Genomic DNA, 16,632 nt, shown 5'->3' with positions numbered 1-16,632 from the left:
ACGGCACAGAAACTGCACTTATCGATCTTTAAGCCCAAATAGATAAACTACGAGACACTGGAAAACCGGCACTACTACTCCTAATAGACTTATCTGCCGCATTTGACTTAGTGGATCACAAGGTTTTGTGTAACCACTTGGATACAGCAGCACACTTCTCCACTGAGGCAATAGTGTGGATCCAATCATTCCTTAGCGACCGCACCATGAGGGTCTTCTCACCAACAGCAGCTGCGGACCCCATCACCTGCGGCGTGCCACAGGGCTCATGCGTTTCACCAACGCTATATAACATCTTCACTAAGCCCCTGTTTGATGACTTGGACATGCTGGGTATCACCTACACCAATTATGCAGACGATACCCAGATCCTCCTCCCACTTACAGGTGACTATGATGAGGACCTAGCAATGGTGAACAGAATCTACAGCATCGTTCAGGCATGGATGGCCACCCATGGCCTAAGCCTGAACGATGATAAAACGGAGCTTCTCATCCTGGGCACCACATCCATCATCAACAAATGAAGGAAGAGTAATTTGTACTTAATCATTGATGAGAACTGTATCCAAGTAGCCAAGGAAGCAAAAACACTAGGTATATGCCTTGACTCCACCTTATCATTTACCAAACAGGTAAATACTCTAGCCTCATCAACAGTTTACACATGTAAACTAATCAGAGCGGGAAAACAATTCTTATCTCAGAACAGTTGCCTAACGTTAGCCAGAGCTTTCATCATCTCCAAACTAGACTATTGTAACGCCCTGTACATTGGAGAAACTAAATCTACCATTAACAAAATTCGGATACAGCAAAATAATGCTCTTTGAGCAGCACTGAACATTCCTAAGAGAGAACATATCTCGGAAACAAGAAGGAAACATAAATGGCTTACCACCTATGAGAAAATTAGACTTAAAACTGCATCTCTCACACACAAATCACTAAACAATAAAGCCCCCACAATACTTAGCGGATAGATTCTTTAGAACAAACTCCGTTAGACAAACTAGACTAGCTAAAACCAATCGCCTTCAAGTACCCTGATTCAAACTCGCCACTATAGGTGGCACTAGCTTCCCAGCCAAAGCCGCTCAATTATGGAACAAGCTACCCGTCACAGTGATAACAGAACAATCCTTTACCAAATTCAGGCAAAATGTAATCAGTTGGTTGATAGCGACAAATGTTAAATGAAAGTATGAATTTGCTCCCACCTTTTACTTACATGCCTGACACAACTGTTAACCCTGACACATGAATGACACACTGTAACCTTGCACTAAGCTGTATGTTTTCTTAACCTCGCACTAAATTGTATGTTTTCTTACCTCCTGCGCCCTTATACCCCCGGGTCCGGTGTGCATAATAAATACTAAACAAACAAACAATAAAACAAACCCTGGCAGCCACCTTGGCAGCACAGGTGCAAACTGCCATTGATAAAGAAGGGGGCATGGTTGTGTTAGGGGAGATGCAGTTTGTCATGCCCCCTGTACCATTCTCACCCCAGGTAAAATATGTATGAGTTAACGGGATCCATCTCTGCCCCTCCTGTATCTATGTATATCACCTATTTCTTGATAGAAGTGTATTAATGCAGTGATTGTGTATGTAGGTTAGACTCCATTTTGTTTCTTCTAAACGCTATCTTTTGCTAGACCTCTGCTGGATTGTCAGCTCTCCCTGCACCACTCACAACCAGCCCCTGCCACCTCCTCCCCCTGCCAGTGCCGCGTAAGTCCTGTTCTCACGAAAACTCAGCTATTTCATTGTTGCTATTAGCAAGCATCAAGAACTGACAGGATGTTCTCATCGCAGAGTGTGATAGTACGGCCTGCTCCAGACCCAGCGCCCGATCCATCTCTGGTGACTGACTCATGCCCTCTCTACTCCCTCCCTGCTAAGCCATGGTCCGGTGCCCTCTTGCCCTCTATTTCCCTTTGAATACAGCTGCCTATAAAGCCCTCCCTCTTGACCACCCTAAATTGCCAGCCATATAACAATCTTTGTGCAGTCATATATCCACTTCTAAAATTAATGCACATCTCCCATGTGTCTGGAATAAAGAGGGTCAGGGGCAACAACTCACTAATCAGCCCTTCTGATAAGGCACCTTAAAGGAAGACCCTTGCCCCCATAGAAACTTGGGTTACAATGCCCATATATTTGTCTGCATTTTATAAATGACCTCTTTTGATGAAGTAAGTCATGCCATTCATCTTCCTGCAAGATGGGTCTGATTCAGGGGAGCCTGGAGACACTGGGTCTGGGGAGGCCATGCAAACAATGGCCCCCTGCGCGGACGATACCTTTGAAGTGTACATGGTGTTTGCCACCTTGGCCGTTCCCACCCTGCCAGCCACCCTTGGGAGTGCACGGCCACAGGTGCAAACTGCCATTGATACTGGAGGGGGCATTGTTGCCCATGAGGCATGCAGAAAAGGGCCGGAACACTGCTGAAGGGACAAACACTTATGATTTTTTATTTTATTGCTGGGGTTGATGGCACAAATGTACTACAAATTGTATACTTCTGGTTGCAGCACAGTGTGGGAAAATCCCCTGTACTGACCGCTGTCACTGGGAAATTGGCTCGAATGGCTCCAACGACACAGGCGGGTATTACTCGTCGAACGTGGTATCCAAGCCTCCCATGACGCCACCATGTAAATGAACGATAGGCCACCAGCCTGTACCACCTGTGGAAGAGAAACATACATACTGTATTTAAATGAACCTGATAATTGTACAAAGCTTATTTGAAAATGCACCCTGTATCCTATGGCATGGTTGCCCGTAGAAATGTTACTTCATGGATGAATCAACTTGGGCTTTAAAGTGTAGACACAGTACAAAAGTGAACATCCATGCAATCCATAACGTTTGGGGCATAGAGAAATGTTGGAGACACATAAGATGACCACTATGATTTCCCCAAAGCTTGAGAGATGTATTGAATTGCCAGACTATATTCATTTGTCAGTGATAGATGAAAGTTAAGACAATATAGGAGACAAACATGAAATGTTAGTGGCCTCAGTGGTCAAAGTGACATCACATCTGGAGAACACTTACTTGTTACTTGGATTGCGAGGGCGAACTGTTGCGCGAAGTTCGTGCATAAGCACCATCATAATCTTCAACACGGACCTTGTGAGGCAGGCTGCCCTGAAGTCCTGCAACTCGGTAACGCATAGCAGTGGTGTGTCTTCTTCCGATATGTAGGCCAAGCATCCAGAGTTTTCTTTGCAGCAGCAGTTCTCTTCGCTTGGCATGCCCTTGCACAGATTGCAGGTACACCAGGTGCAAACGTCTTCCATGCGACTAAGCTCAGGCTCATGACCTGCAATTCGTCCTCCCAACTATCGTCTGATGCCCCATCGTTTCTGCATCTTTCTCTTTCAACTAATTCTGCCTCGGAATACTCTGGCTCAGACTGGTAGGGCTGTATTGTTACCATTATATGACAAAATTAAAATTGATAGTAATTATAGTACTAGTATCTGTTTGCACAGGCTACGGGCAACGAAGAGAGCTGAACAGAGCAGAAACGAGTCACAGGCTATACAAGAAAAGACAGTGAAACGATTGAAAAAGCAACTCAGATGTTGTCTGATGAGAAGCGGTCTGTTTATACTTATTGAGAAAAGAGGTGTCCTGCCATTTCCATGGAGACATGTCATTAGCTGGTGCACAGAGAACGTTGACACGAGACGTGCATTTGTGTCGTGAAATGGGCCGTACGCGTCTAGTGATGTCAGCTTCAGGGCTGGGGGATACGATTTAGTGCCGCAATGGCAGTTCAACTTAGGGCAATGAGGCAAAGGATAAGATTAGCACAAGATGGCTGCGCCCCGCTGCTTGATTTTGCATATGTAAAAGTGAGGAAACTAAGGTCAGGTGCATAGGAAATGTTTTTATGCTTGACCACAGTTTGCCTAAAACCACATGTCCGAACGCTTGAGACAATCATATTTTTGAGTACACTATTCCTTTAATGCATCCACTGCTTCAGGCATTTTTCCGGGTTTTAAGACCTCACATCAAACCCTTGCTAAAAAAAACGGTACTGGCAAACAACAATGGTTTCATAGCCAAACTAATAGACCGAATAGCCCACACCCAGCTATGCTTTGTCACAGAATCTAACCACCTCCTGGACCCTGCCCAATCCGGCTTCAGACTCTTATGAGGAACTGAATCGTGCTTAGTCCCCCATCTGGGATTATCTCAAAAGAACCTCTGATTAGTGAAAGTTGTGCCGCATGATTCCTTCTTGACCTCTCTGCAGTTTTTAACACCATTGACCACTGCACCCTCACAGGCAGACTCCACTCACACTGCATTAGGGGTGCTGCATTGAAGTGGATCCCCTCCTGCAGGTCCCAAATGATACACATGCCACCCTTCTCCCCACCCTGTCACCAATGGGGTACCACAGGGTGCCTCTTTAACCCTGCTTTTTAACCTCTACCTGGGCCTCTTCCCTGCGATCATCTGCTCATATGGTCTGACTTGGTAAAACTATGCAGATGACACCCAAATCCTCTTCAGAATCCCAAAGGACCCCTCTATCCCCCACAACCTTGCCTTTTGCCTCTCAGAAATTGACCACTGCATGACTGTTAACCTTGTTCTCAACCCAGGAAAATCTGAAATCCTGATCTGCAGAAAGACTGCCCTTTTCAAAACACCCCAACACAACCCTTGGCAGCCCATTCTAGGCCCTCCCCCAGGAAATGGCCCAAAATGTCACCCTCACAATTGCGATGACTGACATATTTTTAATTTATTTTTAACACCCTCTTTACACCACATATATATGTGGGGGGTATGGGATATTATAGTAATATGGGGGGATGCGGGGGATCTCCCCCCCACATATTTATGTGGTGTAAAGGGGGTTTCATTTAAAAAAAAGTCAGCATTTTTGGCCGTCACAATTATATGTGGTTGCAGTGATCACATAGATCACTCCCCCACAGTAAATAACCTTTGATGCAGAATGGACACAGATCTGACACTATCACACTACATCAGCTCAGTGTCAAAATCCTGCTATCTACACTTACGCACCCTCTGATGCATCTTCCCACCATCTGACCTCTGCACACAGTCGCTGCAATCACAGCTATCATCTTCTCTTTCCTCAATTATACCAACGCCTTATACCTTGGCGCCCCTTCATTGCAACTCGGAAAACTCCAACGGGTCCAAAACTCTGTTGCAAGGCTCCTTCTTGCCCTAAGCCCCAGACAACATCGGACCCATGCTTTGTATCCTTCACTGGCTACTGTTCAGGCGCCGGACCACCTTCAAGGCCCTATGCATAACCCACCGTGCTGTGTACAACATTGGCCCATAATATCTACAACAAAAGCTCACACACTATAGGCCCAACAAACCTGAGATCTGGTACAGCTCTCCTTCTTGTCATCCTATTTGCCAACAATCGACCTGAAAAGTGAACAGGAGGGGGTCATCCTTCTCCGTCCAAGTACTCACCATATGAAATTCTATCCCTCTCAGCATCTGCTGCATTGAGCATCACTTCACCTTTCGGAAGGCACTCAAGACCTGGCTCTTGCCTTTAGCACCCTATCTGACCTAGTCCATCTTCAAGGGTGAACTATCACCCCTAGGTGGGTATTTTGATGCGTCACTCGAGGAGATGGAAAACCGCAACAAGCACACATCGACTGGAGTCGTTTTTCTGCATTCACTCATCACAACTACATATCAGCCATGACTTCCGCTATGCGCTCAATCTCAATGGAAGATGGCTGTATCCCTCCCAGGTCATGGCTACCCACCTGCATATATCTGCCAATTGTCTACTACTCCAATGCACATCACCTCTGCCACTAGAATGCAGATAAGTCCCACAAAAATATTCAGTCTAGCTGGGCACAGAGTCTCCTTGACTTGCAGACTCTCCAGACAGCTCATCACAGCATCCATCCACTAGCCAGATCTCCATAGGTTGCTATCATAGCTGCCCCCTACCTTCCTACTCACTGGATAAAATCCAAAGGAGCAAGCCTGGATGTGGACATAACAAATTGCAATATTGAAGGAAACTATGGAAGACAGCTATCATATAGAGGGCACTCAACAAGCATAATGACAGGTGGACTGAAAGTCGTGCATGATGGGAGTAAATCCACTGGGGTATTTAAAAAGTTTTCAATGGGAAAGGGGCACGAGGAGGGCGGTGGGAGCTGTTTTGAAATGTTACTGGAGGAACAAGGGGTATCATTTGTTGTAAAGGTTGTGGGAGATGTAACGGGCTGTATTGGGAAAAATGGTGTGGGGGATAAAGTCGAAAGGGTCTAAAGGAAATGAGAGCACTCAGGGTGAAACATCACAGGCAGCATCGATGCAAACAGGCATACTTGCTCTAAAGCAGACTGACATGAAATTTAGACAATGGTCTGGTAATGTTAGAGGGCTAAATACCCCAAACAAGTGGGCCCAGCTATTTTGGGAAGCTAAGAGAGAAGACGCCAGTATAGTAGCACTGCAGGAAACCCATCTGCTGTCCAAAGACCAGACCAGACTTCAGCACAAACAATATACTACATGGCTACACTCGTGCAACAGCAATAAAAGAGCCAGAAAAGAGGGAAAAGAGCAGGCCCGGATGGACTATTTGCAGGATTGATAACCTTGAACTCTATTAGTGGGGGTGTAAGCCATGGCAAAGGCCATGCTAGAAACAAATGTTGTACTTATCCCGAAAGAAGGGAAGGACCCCACTAATTGTGTGTCGAATGGACCTATATCGCTACTCCATGTGGATGCAAACATTTTCACCAAAGTAATAACCAACAGGCTAGAATCCTCTATGCAATACATATGAGTGTAGGGCCCTTTGGATAACGTGCATGCAATGGATGGGTTTGCAGAATAACTCCAACACCAAATAATGGAACCAACTCTGGAAGATGGCAAAGGTTGCTGTTTTACTAACAAGTATCTAAAACTGGGAGTTACAACAGACATCAACGGATGTTCGCTCGAGTCGCTCAGCGCATCTCATAAAAACAGAGACTTTATACTGAAAATTCGTCAGAGGTGATGTCATACTACGTGGCAAATAAGAAAAACCTATGAGGGGTTGTGATTGGTTCCAGGGGAAACATCTAAGTATACTTTCTATAAGGGGTTGGATTATGATTGGATATCTACTGTCAGGTGCACAATTTATGCCTACCTCTAAAGCATTGTCATCTTCAACACCATTAAGTACACAGTATATCATTGGCTCTCAAACTATAAGGTCCTTCGTTATATGTCCCTCTAAAACTGGTTGGCATGCTCGTGCCCTTCTGGAACATTCGGCTCACTTAGCAGCACGTAAGCTCAGACCCAGGTCCTAGGAGGTGGACTTACCTCCCCATCCAATTAGCCCCACATCTCTCATCACCGCTGCCTTATGCCATGAAGATTATCTTTGAACTTGGCCTTGCAAAGTATCCTTGTCTCTGGAAATATAAGGGAGTGCGAGCACATACTATCGTTATTCTAGAACTCCATGCTCAACTCTATTTCCATCCTCAGGTCACGTGACAGGAGACCACGATTTGGCCAATTTTTGTAGCATTTAAATGTCTTAAATGAATAAAACATGGCATGTATGGTGTTCTTTCTTTGTAAAAAGCCTGAACAAGGCCGGGGAAGCAAGATATTCCCCAATACTTCCTTTTGCCCAGGGGAAGGAAGCCACCCCCTTTAGGTTAGAAAGACCCTCTTGTCATTCAGCTCAAACTTAAAGTGAGGGGGACAGAGTTAGTATTCTGAGAATGGGCATTGGGGCTTTTGCTTTAGACATTCTGATTTCACATTCAAACCTGCAGAAGACAAATGTAAACTGGCCATTGTCTGCTGCCAAGTGGCCTGAATGTAGCTTGTACACATTGTAAGGGTGCAGAAGTAAGACTCTGACATGTAGGGGTCATGGTGATTATTAGAGACTTTTATTGAAGTGCAAAAAGGAAAAGAATACCCTATCTCGCCCCAACTCTAAGAGGGGTTTCCCTGCCTCGCCCAAAATAACAAGTGTCAGAATGTCTAAAGCAAAAGCCCCAATGCCCATTGTCAGAATACTAACTCTGTCCCCCTCACTTTAAGTTTGAGCTGAATGACAAGAGGGTCTTTCTAACCTAAAGGGGGTGGCTTCCTTCCCCTGGGCAAAAGGAAGTAGTGGGGAATATCTTGCTTCCCCGGCCTTGTTCAGGCTTTTTGCAAAGGTCTGACCCTGATTGGCAGTCCTGGTTCCTCCCACCTGATACTGTGATGAAGAATATCTTGCATGCACGCCCCATGCTGTGGTGGGTCCCCAAAGCTGTTGGGAGACCTGGTTTCCGCCCACCATATGCTTTGACTAGCTTTCTCCAAGCCGTGGTGGGTCCTTGACCCTGTTTGGCAGACCTGGTTCCCTCCCACCAGATACTGCGATGAAGAAGAATAGCTTGAATATACTCTCCAAGCTGTAGTACATCCTTGACCCTGGTTGGCAGACCTGGTTCCCTCCCACCAGGTCTGCCACTTCTAAAGGAAATGATAGGGTCTCTTGAGCTTTCCTGGAGTATGATTTGATCAGGGTTGCTTCTTGACCCATTGGTGTTTTCATTTTCCTACCGATTTGAGCCACATGTGAAACCCATTGATCGAATTGGGGCAAGTCACTTCCTAGGACTAACTGGGCCAGAAAGTTGGGGATTATTGCCACCATGATCCATACTTCTTTCCCCATAATGGTCACCGGTATCTAGGTTCAAGTGTAAGCCTCGGTATGGCCGTATACACACTGTACTTCCTTCTTGTGAGGAGCCAGGAATGAGACTCAGACACAAGGGTTTCATAGTTTTGGTCAAAGACTTTTATTAAAATAAAAAGGGGGTTGGGGAAAGGCCTCTGTTCCTGCTCTATAGGTGTTTACCTATGTTAATCCAAAACTAAGGATCTGTCAGTGGTCAGAATGTCCAAAATAAAACTTCCTGTGTCAAAAGTACCATTCTGGCCCTCATGTTCTAATAAAACAATTCTAAGGTGAGAAGGGATCATGTCCTTGGCCTTTAGTGATGAATAAATGTTCAAAAAGGAAATGTGTAACTTTAACACAAAACTCTAAAATATTAAGAGTTCTTGGATCCAAGGGGTGGTTCCCTTCAGCTGGATTTCTCTACTTTCTTGTTTATTTTCAGGAATGTCCGCTCTTTGAGTCTATCTTGCTCAATAACACAACAAAGTGAACGCTGCGTATCGGAAGCGGCTGCTGCGTTGTGTTGCGAGCAGTGTGGCTTGACATGACTTTCACATTCCCCGTGCTGTCTCTAGGGCTTTCCTCTAACATCCGGATCATGCTAGACCTGGACCCGCCGTGGAGATGCATTCACGTTTACAGCGTTGTCAGTGCCGGGTGCTATGGCCTTGGCTTTGGTTTTGAGCTAGCGCCAGCTGAGTGGCCCGGGGTGACTTTGCAGATACAAGCTGATCCAGACATTGTCTCGGCAAGCGACCGGCAGTGCCTGATGGCAGCACCTTCAGGGCTCGAGCAACCTCGGGTCTGGTAAGGAGGTCTTGAGGTGGGTGTTGGGTGGGGGGGCTAGGGGCATGGTCGCAGGCACTGCAGGTTCAAGGCCCAGGGTTCAGGACCTCCTTTGTTCTGAGGAACGGCACTGAGAACATTTAGGTTATAGCTGAGGGCTGCTGGACTATCTGCCCTCAAAATTGTTAAAGTGATTAAACTGTTAGGCAAACCGGACTTTGCGTCTGCCTTCTTCTACAGATTAGTCAGAGTACGGCTGGGCTTAGTTTAGCCCGGCAAAGAAAAAGTGGTTAGGGCGGGCACCGCTGAGTTTCTTTTTGCATTCGTATGGCTACTAGTTAATTAGAACAGGCGATTAATGGCGTCACCAAGTAAACCAGTATACACTATACTGGGTGTACCGAAGAGTTGCATAAATGTCTGATGGGAAAGAATTGCCATCAGACCTTGGGTCGCCAATTGTAGTGAAGACTACTGAAGGAAATTAAATTCATTCATATTAAGTAAATAGATACGTTGTAGAAAATTGTGCCTGAAGGCACAAAAATGCTCTTGAAAAAAATGTATCCAAAACAAAACTTTTAGTAAATTGATTCTTTACTTCATTTGTTAAGAAGAAGCAGAAATGATGTGCCAATGCATTTCGGACCTATACTTGGTCCTTCATCAGGGCGAATTTCTGTAGTACAAGGAAAAAACATACACAGAGAAAACAAGAAGAAACAGTCATAACGAGTATTTACATAAACCAATTTCATTGCTTGCCACAAATGACCATCTCAAATAAAACCAAAATCTGCATTTATATCTGTCCTTGTCACTATTTCATCATAATAATGTTACTATTATCCTCATAATATTTCAATGCATATCAAGCGTTGAGTTACGCCATAATTTTGCAAAAATTCAGAAATATCGGAAATAACTTAATAGTTTCTATATGCAATCTCGAGAATTCCGAGAGTACCCAGATGTGTATCTGTGAAACATTCTAGTGTAATCATTTTAATGCGACCCAACATCTTGCATCATCATACAAACAATAGTCATCCCGTTTAAGAATGCCAATTTATGCTTACTACATTGTAATGGTAAAGAAACACATACCTGCTTGTATATATTGCTGCATTAAAAACTATTGTGGCGCGTGCGTTACTAATCTTGTTGCACGTGCTGTTTATTAGAGGTCTTCATTCCAATGTAAATCCACTTATAACAATCCCATCTGTAAAGCAGGTAGGATGATGCAGTGGTAAGATATCTAAAACGTACCTAATATTATTTAAAGGAAACTAATATAACACTGTGAAAGCTTACCTCATAACATGCTAAAGCTATCTTCATACTATAGCAAGATGGTGATGGAAGTCATTAGGGCTGCCAGTAACGTTGCTGTAAGCTAGGTACGTGTATGCTTACACTCCATGGAAAAACCAACAGAGCGCAAAGAGTCCCGCCTGTCGAACAAAGGAAATCTAAGTGTCAAAATGGTATTTACTAACTAGCCTTACACACTAAAATGGGCATAGATACACATTAATGATTAACCTACCCCGTAGTGTCGAGTTGAAAGCAGAGACACAGTGAGACGCGGTTTTAATCTGGCCGCGAGCTGTTAGTGAATAAGTACGAGCGTTGTCATGAAGACGCTTTTGTTAGACGCGTGACGTGGTTACGTGATCTTACGCTGATGTTAATCAGAGTCATGGCAACGAGTCAATGCTGTCTGTTGCTAAAGAGATGTGTATACAACAGCAATTACAAAAAACTAGAAACTCTGGGCTACTAGCAAGGAAAGCACCAGCGCGAAGTTGCAATTGCAGTGAAACAACAGTAATAAACTAATAGAGCGCGGGCGTTATCTGCAAGTACTCATTATGCAATGTTTACCTAATGGCGTGACAGTGCTCTTGTGTTGATATATACAGTGGCAACTAGACTACGAGGTGTAAAGCACGGCTGATAATAATTAGAGTAACTATGATACTGTCAAAAATGTGCGTGGGTGCATACACAGTCTACAGTAAACAGTTACTTTTTTTTGCAATCCTTATGACAGAATAAAATAAAATCAGACAAGGTAATAAACAAGATAAGTAACTCTAATGGGGTTACCTAAACCGTGCATTAAGCCACGGAAGTTGTTATACAGATATAATAGGAAATAAATTACAAAAATTACAGAATAGTGCAGATCAAATAATAAACATTGCATGACATATTCAAAACATCCAAAAAACCATCAGTACCAAACCTATTTACGCAGAATGCAAAAAAAAGGTACAGATAAAAAAAGCATATAACTCATCCTGATTTTCAACATGTGAGTACTAATGAGTTAAATGCAAATGTTACACAAGTATGTCTATCAAAGAAGAGACGGACTACACGAGTAATCCAAACTAAACCAATCATTACTTGCAGTTACTTACAATATTATGCCACTCTCATCAATATTACTCTCCTAGCTCCACACCCCTATGGCATGTTTAAAAGTCTCTCATCAATATTACTCTCCTATCTACACTATCTATCTACCCCTATGGCGTGTTTAAAGGTCTTGTATCTGACTTGACAACAGCTAGTGTAATTAGTTACTAAATGTATTTCCTGTGAAAAAAAGAAAAAAAGTTAAGACAAGGCAAAATCAACTGGATGATAACTCTTTCATAAAAAGCAATATAGATTAAGTTCTTCATTAAGACCACGTGGTGATACCGTATCGAGTCTCTCGATCCAATATGCTTCACGTTGCTCAAGTCTTTTTGTGGCACTTGTGTTGATGTTCTTCAGTTGTACTACTTCGAGAATTTGGAATCGCATTTGTGCTATCTGATGCTTAGCTTGATTAAAATGTCTAGCAATTTGTGAATGTTGGTTGTTGGTTCTAACATTTGATTTATGTTCGTTCCATCTTACTCGTGCCTTTCTGCTGGTCTGTCCAATGTATAATAGGCCACAAGGGCATTTGATGCAGTATATGACTCCTTCTGACAAACAAGTAGAGTGGTCCTTGATTTTTATTATTTGTCCAGTTCTGGGGTGTGTGACTGAGTCACCTTTAGTGATGTTATTACAATTATTACACGACATACATGGAAATGTCCCTTGTTTCTTTGACAGGACTTGTTTGGTTATTTTGGGTTTGGTGTTAACCAACAAATCCCTCAGGTTGCTGCTCCGTTGATTAGCAAAGACAGGTCTTTCTTGAAACAAATTCTGGATTTTCGCGTCGCAAGTTAGCATCGGCCAATGTTTGAGAATTGACTTCTTAATTTTAGATGACTGAACACTGTATTTGCTAACGAACACCAATGGATTCTCTTTGCTGTTGGATACTTTTGTCTCCAGTAAATGAGTTCTTTCTTGCATATCTGCTTTCTCTACAGCCAGATTCAGTTCATCTTCTTTAAAGCCTCTTGCTTTGAATTTACGGAATAGTTCTTCTTTTTCTTGCGTATATTTAGAGTCTATATTAGTGATTCTTTTAATACGTAGCAATTGGCTATATGGCAAACTCCTTATTGTAGCTGTTGGATGAAAACTCATCCTGTGGAGAAGGTTGTTTCTGTCAGTTGGTTTATGATAGACCTCTGTGTTGAATGATGGTGCATTTGGAATCACTAGAACATCTAGAAAGTGTACACTAGGATGGCCTATTTCATACGTGAATTGGATTCTTTCATCTATCAAGTTGATGTATCCCAGAAATGAATCTAAAGTTGCGTGTGGACCAGACCACACTAGGAAGATATCGTCAATATATCTGCCCCAGTGTTTAATATATTGATGCCAGACTGGATGTTTGATAATATGGTCCTCTTCAAATTTCAACATGAATGAGTTGGCATATGCTGGAGCCATGGTGGCTCCCATGGCCGTGCCACTAATTTGTGAATAGTATTGTTTATCATATTGAAAATAAGCATTTTGTGCAATGAAGCAAAGCAACATCATAATCCATTCTTTGCATGCCCCTATTTCTTCTTCTTGTAATAGAAGCCAATCCACTGCTTGTTTGCCAAGACAGTGAGGAATCGAGGTATATAGGCTATTAACATCAATGGTTACTAGGAGATCATGTTCTTCCAATTGAATGTTAGCCAATCTGTTCAGAAAATGCGTGGTATCTTTGATATAGGTGTGATGTTTCTGTATGATTGGTTGCAGAATCGTATCAATATAGATGCCAAGAGGTTGGAGAATGCTATTAGTGGCAGCCACGATTGGTCGACCAGGGGGATTCAAAAGAGATTTATGGATTTTTGGAAGTAGATAGAGGTGTGGAGTTTGAGGGAATTTCTGAGTCAAAAAATCTTTCGTCTTTTCACTTATCCATTCATTCTCTTCTGCCATTTCAAGCATGATTTTAAGCTTATTTGAAATTCCTCTAATTGGATTACAAGGTAGAGACTTATAGATGTTGATGTCATTTAATTGTCTCTGGCATTCATTTCTGTAATCGGCAGAGTCCATCACCACCAGGGCCCCGCCTTTGTCTGCTGGTCGGATGGTAATCATCTCATCTTCATACAAATTCCTAATGACCGACAGATCCCTACGATTGAGGTTACGAAATTTAGGTGTTTGAAAGGAAATTTTCTTCAGATCTCGTAGGACAGCTTCATGAAAAATATCAATTGTACCGTGTGGTAAAGGTGGTATGAAAGAGCTCTTGGATTTAAGTTCAAGATAGTTATTGGTTGTTTGTTCTTCGGGTATTTCAATCTCAGCAAAAAATGCCCTCAGTTTCAATTTCCGAACAAATTTAAAAAGTTCTACCTTGGTGTTAAAAAGACTCGTGCTGTGAGTTGGTACAAAGCTAAGTCCTTTTTGAAGGATTTTTTCTTCAACGTTACTTAAATTGCGTTTGGATATATTGATGATTAGACTCTCCTGTTCGGATATCGCGCCTCTGGTTTCTGTGAGATTTCTTTTCCTGCGGCCCCTCCTGGTTCTTTTCTTGCTTTCCTTTTGTCTAAAAAAGACTGCCTAGGCAGTCTCTCTTCTCTGGGTGCTCGATCGTCATTCCTTACAGTATCCTCTGTGGCAGTAGTTTGTTCTTCATTAGGGAGAGTAGGCCTTCTTGAAGTACTTGGGCGAGATTGTATATCTGAGTCTGAACTGGATTGATCAGAGGAGTTCCTAGAATGTTGAGGTTGTCCAGACTGTCTATATTTATCCATCCAGGTATAAACCTCGTCGTTATGGTAATCATAGGTATCTCTTTTAAACTTCCTGTGTCAAAAGTACCATTCTGGCCCTCATGTTCTAATAAAACAATTCTAAGGTGAGAAGGGATCATGTCCTTGGCCTTTAGTGATGAATAAATGTTCAAAAAGGAAATGTGTAACTTTAACACAAAACTCTAAAATATTAAGAGTTCTTGGATCCAAGGGGTGGTTCCCTTCAGCTGGATTTCTCTACTTTCTTGTTTATTTTCAGGAATGTCCGCTCTTTGAGTCTATCTTGCTCAATAACACAACAAAGTGAACGCTGCGTATCGGAAGCGGCTGCTGCGTTGTGTTGCGAGCAGTGTGGCTTGACATGACTTTCACATTCCCCGTGCTGTCTCTAGGGCTTTCCTCTAACATCCGGATCATGCTAGACCTGGACCCGCCGTGGAGATGCATTCACGTTTACAGCGTTGTCAGTGCCGGGTGCTATGGCCTTGGCTTTGGTTTTGAGCTAGCGCCAGCTGAGTGGCCCGGGGTGACTTTGCAGATACAAGCTGATCCAGACATTGTCTCGGCAAGCGACCGGCAGTGCCTGATGGCAGCACCTTCAGGGCTCGAGCAACCTCGGGTCTGGTAAGGAGGTCTTGAGGTGGGTGTTGGGTGGGGGGGCTAGGGGCATGGTCGCAGGCACTGCAGGTTCAAGGCCCAGGGTTCAGGACCTCCTTTGTTCTGAGGAACGGCACTGAGAACATTTAGGTTATAGCTGAGGGCTGCTGGACTATCTGCCCTCAAAATTGTTAAAGTGATTAAACTGTTAGGCAAACCGGACTTTGCGTCTGCCTTCTTCTACAGATTAGTCAGAGTACGGCTGGGCTTAGTTTAGCCCGGCCCACCTCAGCACTCTTGAGGCATTGTGCTTCTCAAAATTGTGATCCCCAAAACTGATTGCTGTCGGAAGCGGCTGTGTTTCGTGTGTATTGCGAGTACAGTGCGGTTTAACGACAACGTTGTTGGGTCCTTTCCTCAAGCTTGCCCTGTGTTTGCTATGACTGCCGATTGCGGCTGTGCTATGGCTGGGAGACGGTTGGGCTGGGCTGGAGTCGGGAGTCGGGCCGACGCAGAGATAGAGACGCTCCCCCAAGGCACTGTAACCCCAGAAACTTCCACCCTCCATCCTGAGTAAGACTTTTCCTGCTTCCCCCATGTTGCGCCACACAACACTGCAGTGAGTACATACTGTGCCCTGCTTGTTAGCTAGGCTGTGTCCTGGAGGTAAGGAGGAATACGTAGGCTTCAGGAGGGGGGGGGGGTCACCACTCCTGTTTTCATTTGTTTCAGGGCTTGCTGGTGTTACATTAGACTGCAACAGACTGACAACCCACGCCACTGAAAAGCCCTTGCAAGGCACTAGCGTGGCACAGACCTGGTTGCAGGAGTTTCTCTGGTGAGAAGAGTGTTGTGGTGTTTTGGAGTGCGGGTGCGCAGTGTTGGTCTGACAGAACTTGCTATCTAGGGTCAGCCCTTCCGACCCTGTAATTCTCCTGGACCCTGCATTGCATAATCTCCCATATCGTGAGCGCTACCTGGCTGACACACATTGCATGTGAATGCCTGACTGCTTTGAAATACCTTCCAAGAAAAAGTATATGCTCTGTGGAGAAACAACTAAGCCTGGGAAGTCTACCCAGAGCCCTGTAAAATCTCTAAAAGGTCGAGGATGGTGCCTCTAACAACAAAAGCAGACTGGATAACTTGTTTAAGCACCACTACTTCGCAGCCTAAGCTGACTGGGGTTTGGGACATGACACTAGCTCTGACTGTGCCCGAGGTACCGCACATTCAGCCAACTGTGCCTCACAGCCATGACATGGAACGGACTGTGGTACAGTCCCTGCT

Source organism: Ambystoma mexicanum, chromosome 7q (assembly GCF_040938575.1).
Source record: "Ambystoma mexicanum isolate Mex_15411 chromosome 7q, UKY_AmexF1_1, whole genome shotgun sequence".
Taxonomy (NCBI): domain Eukaryota; kingdom Metazoa; phylum Chordata; class Amphibia; order Caudata; family Ambystomatidae; genus Ambystoma; species Ambystoma mexicanum.
This window is presented reverse-complemented; position numbering follows the sequence as displayed.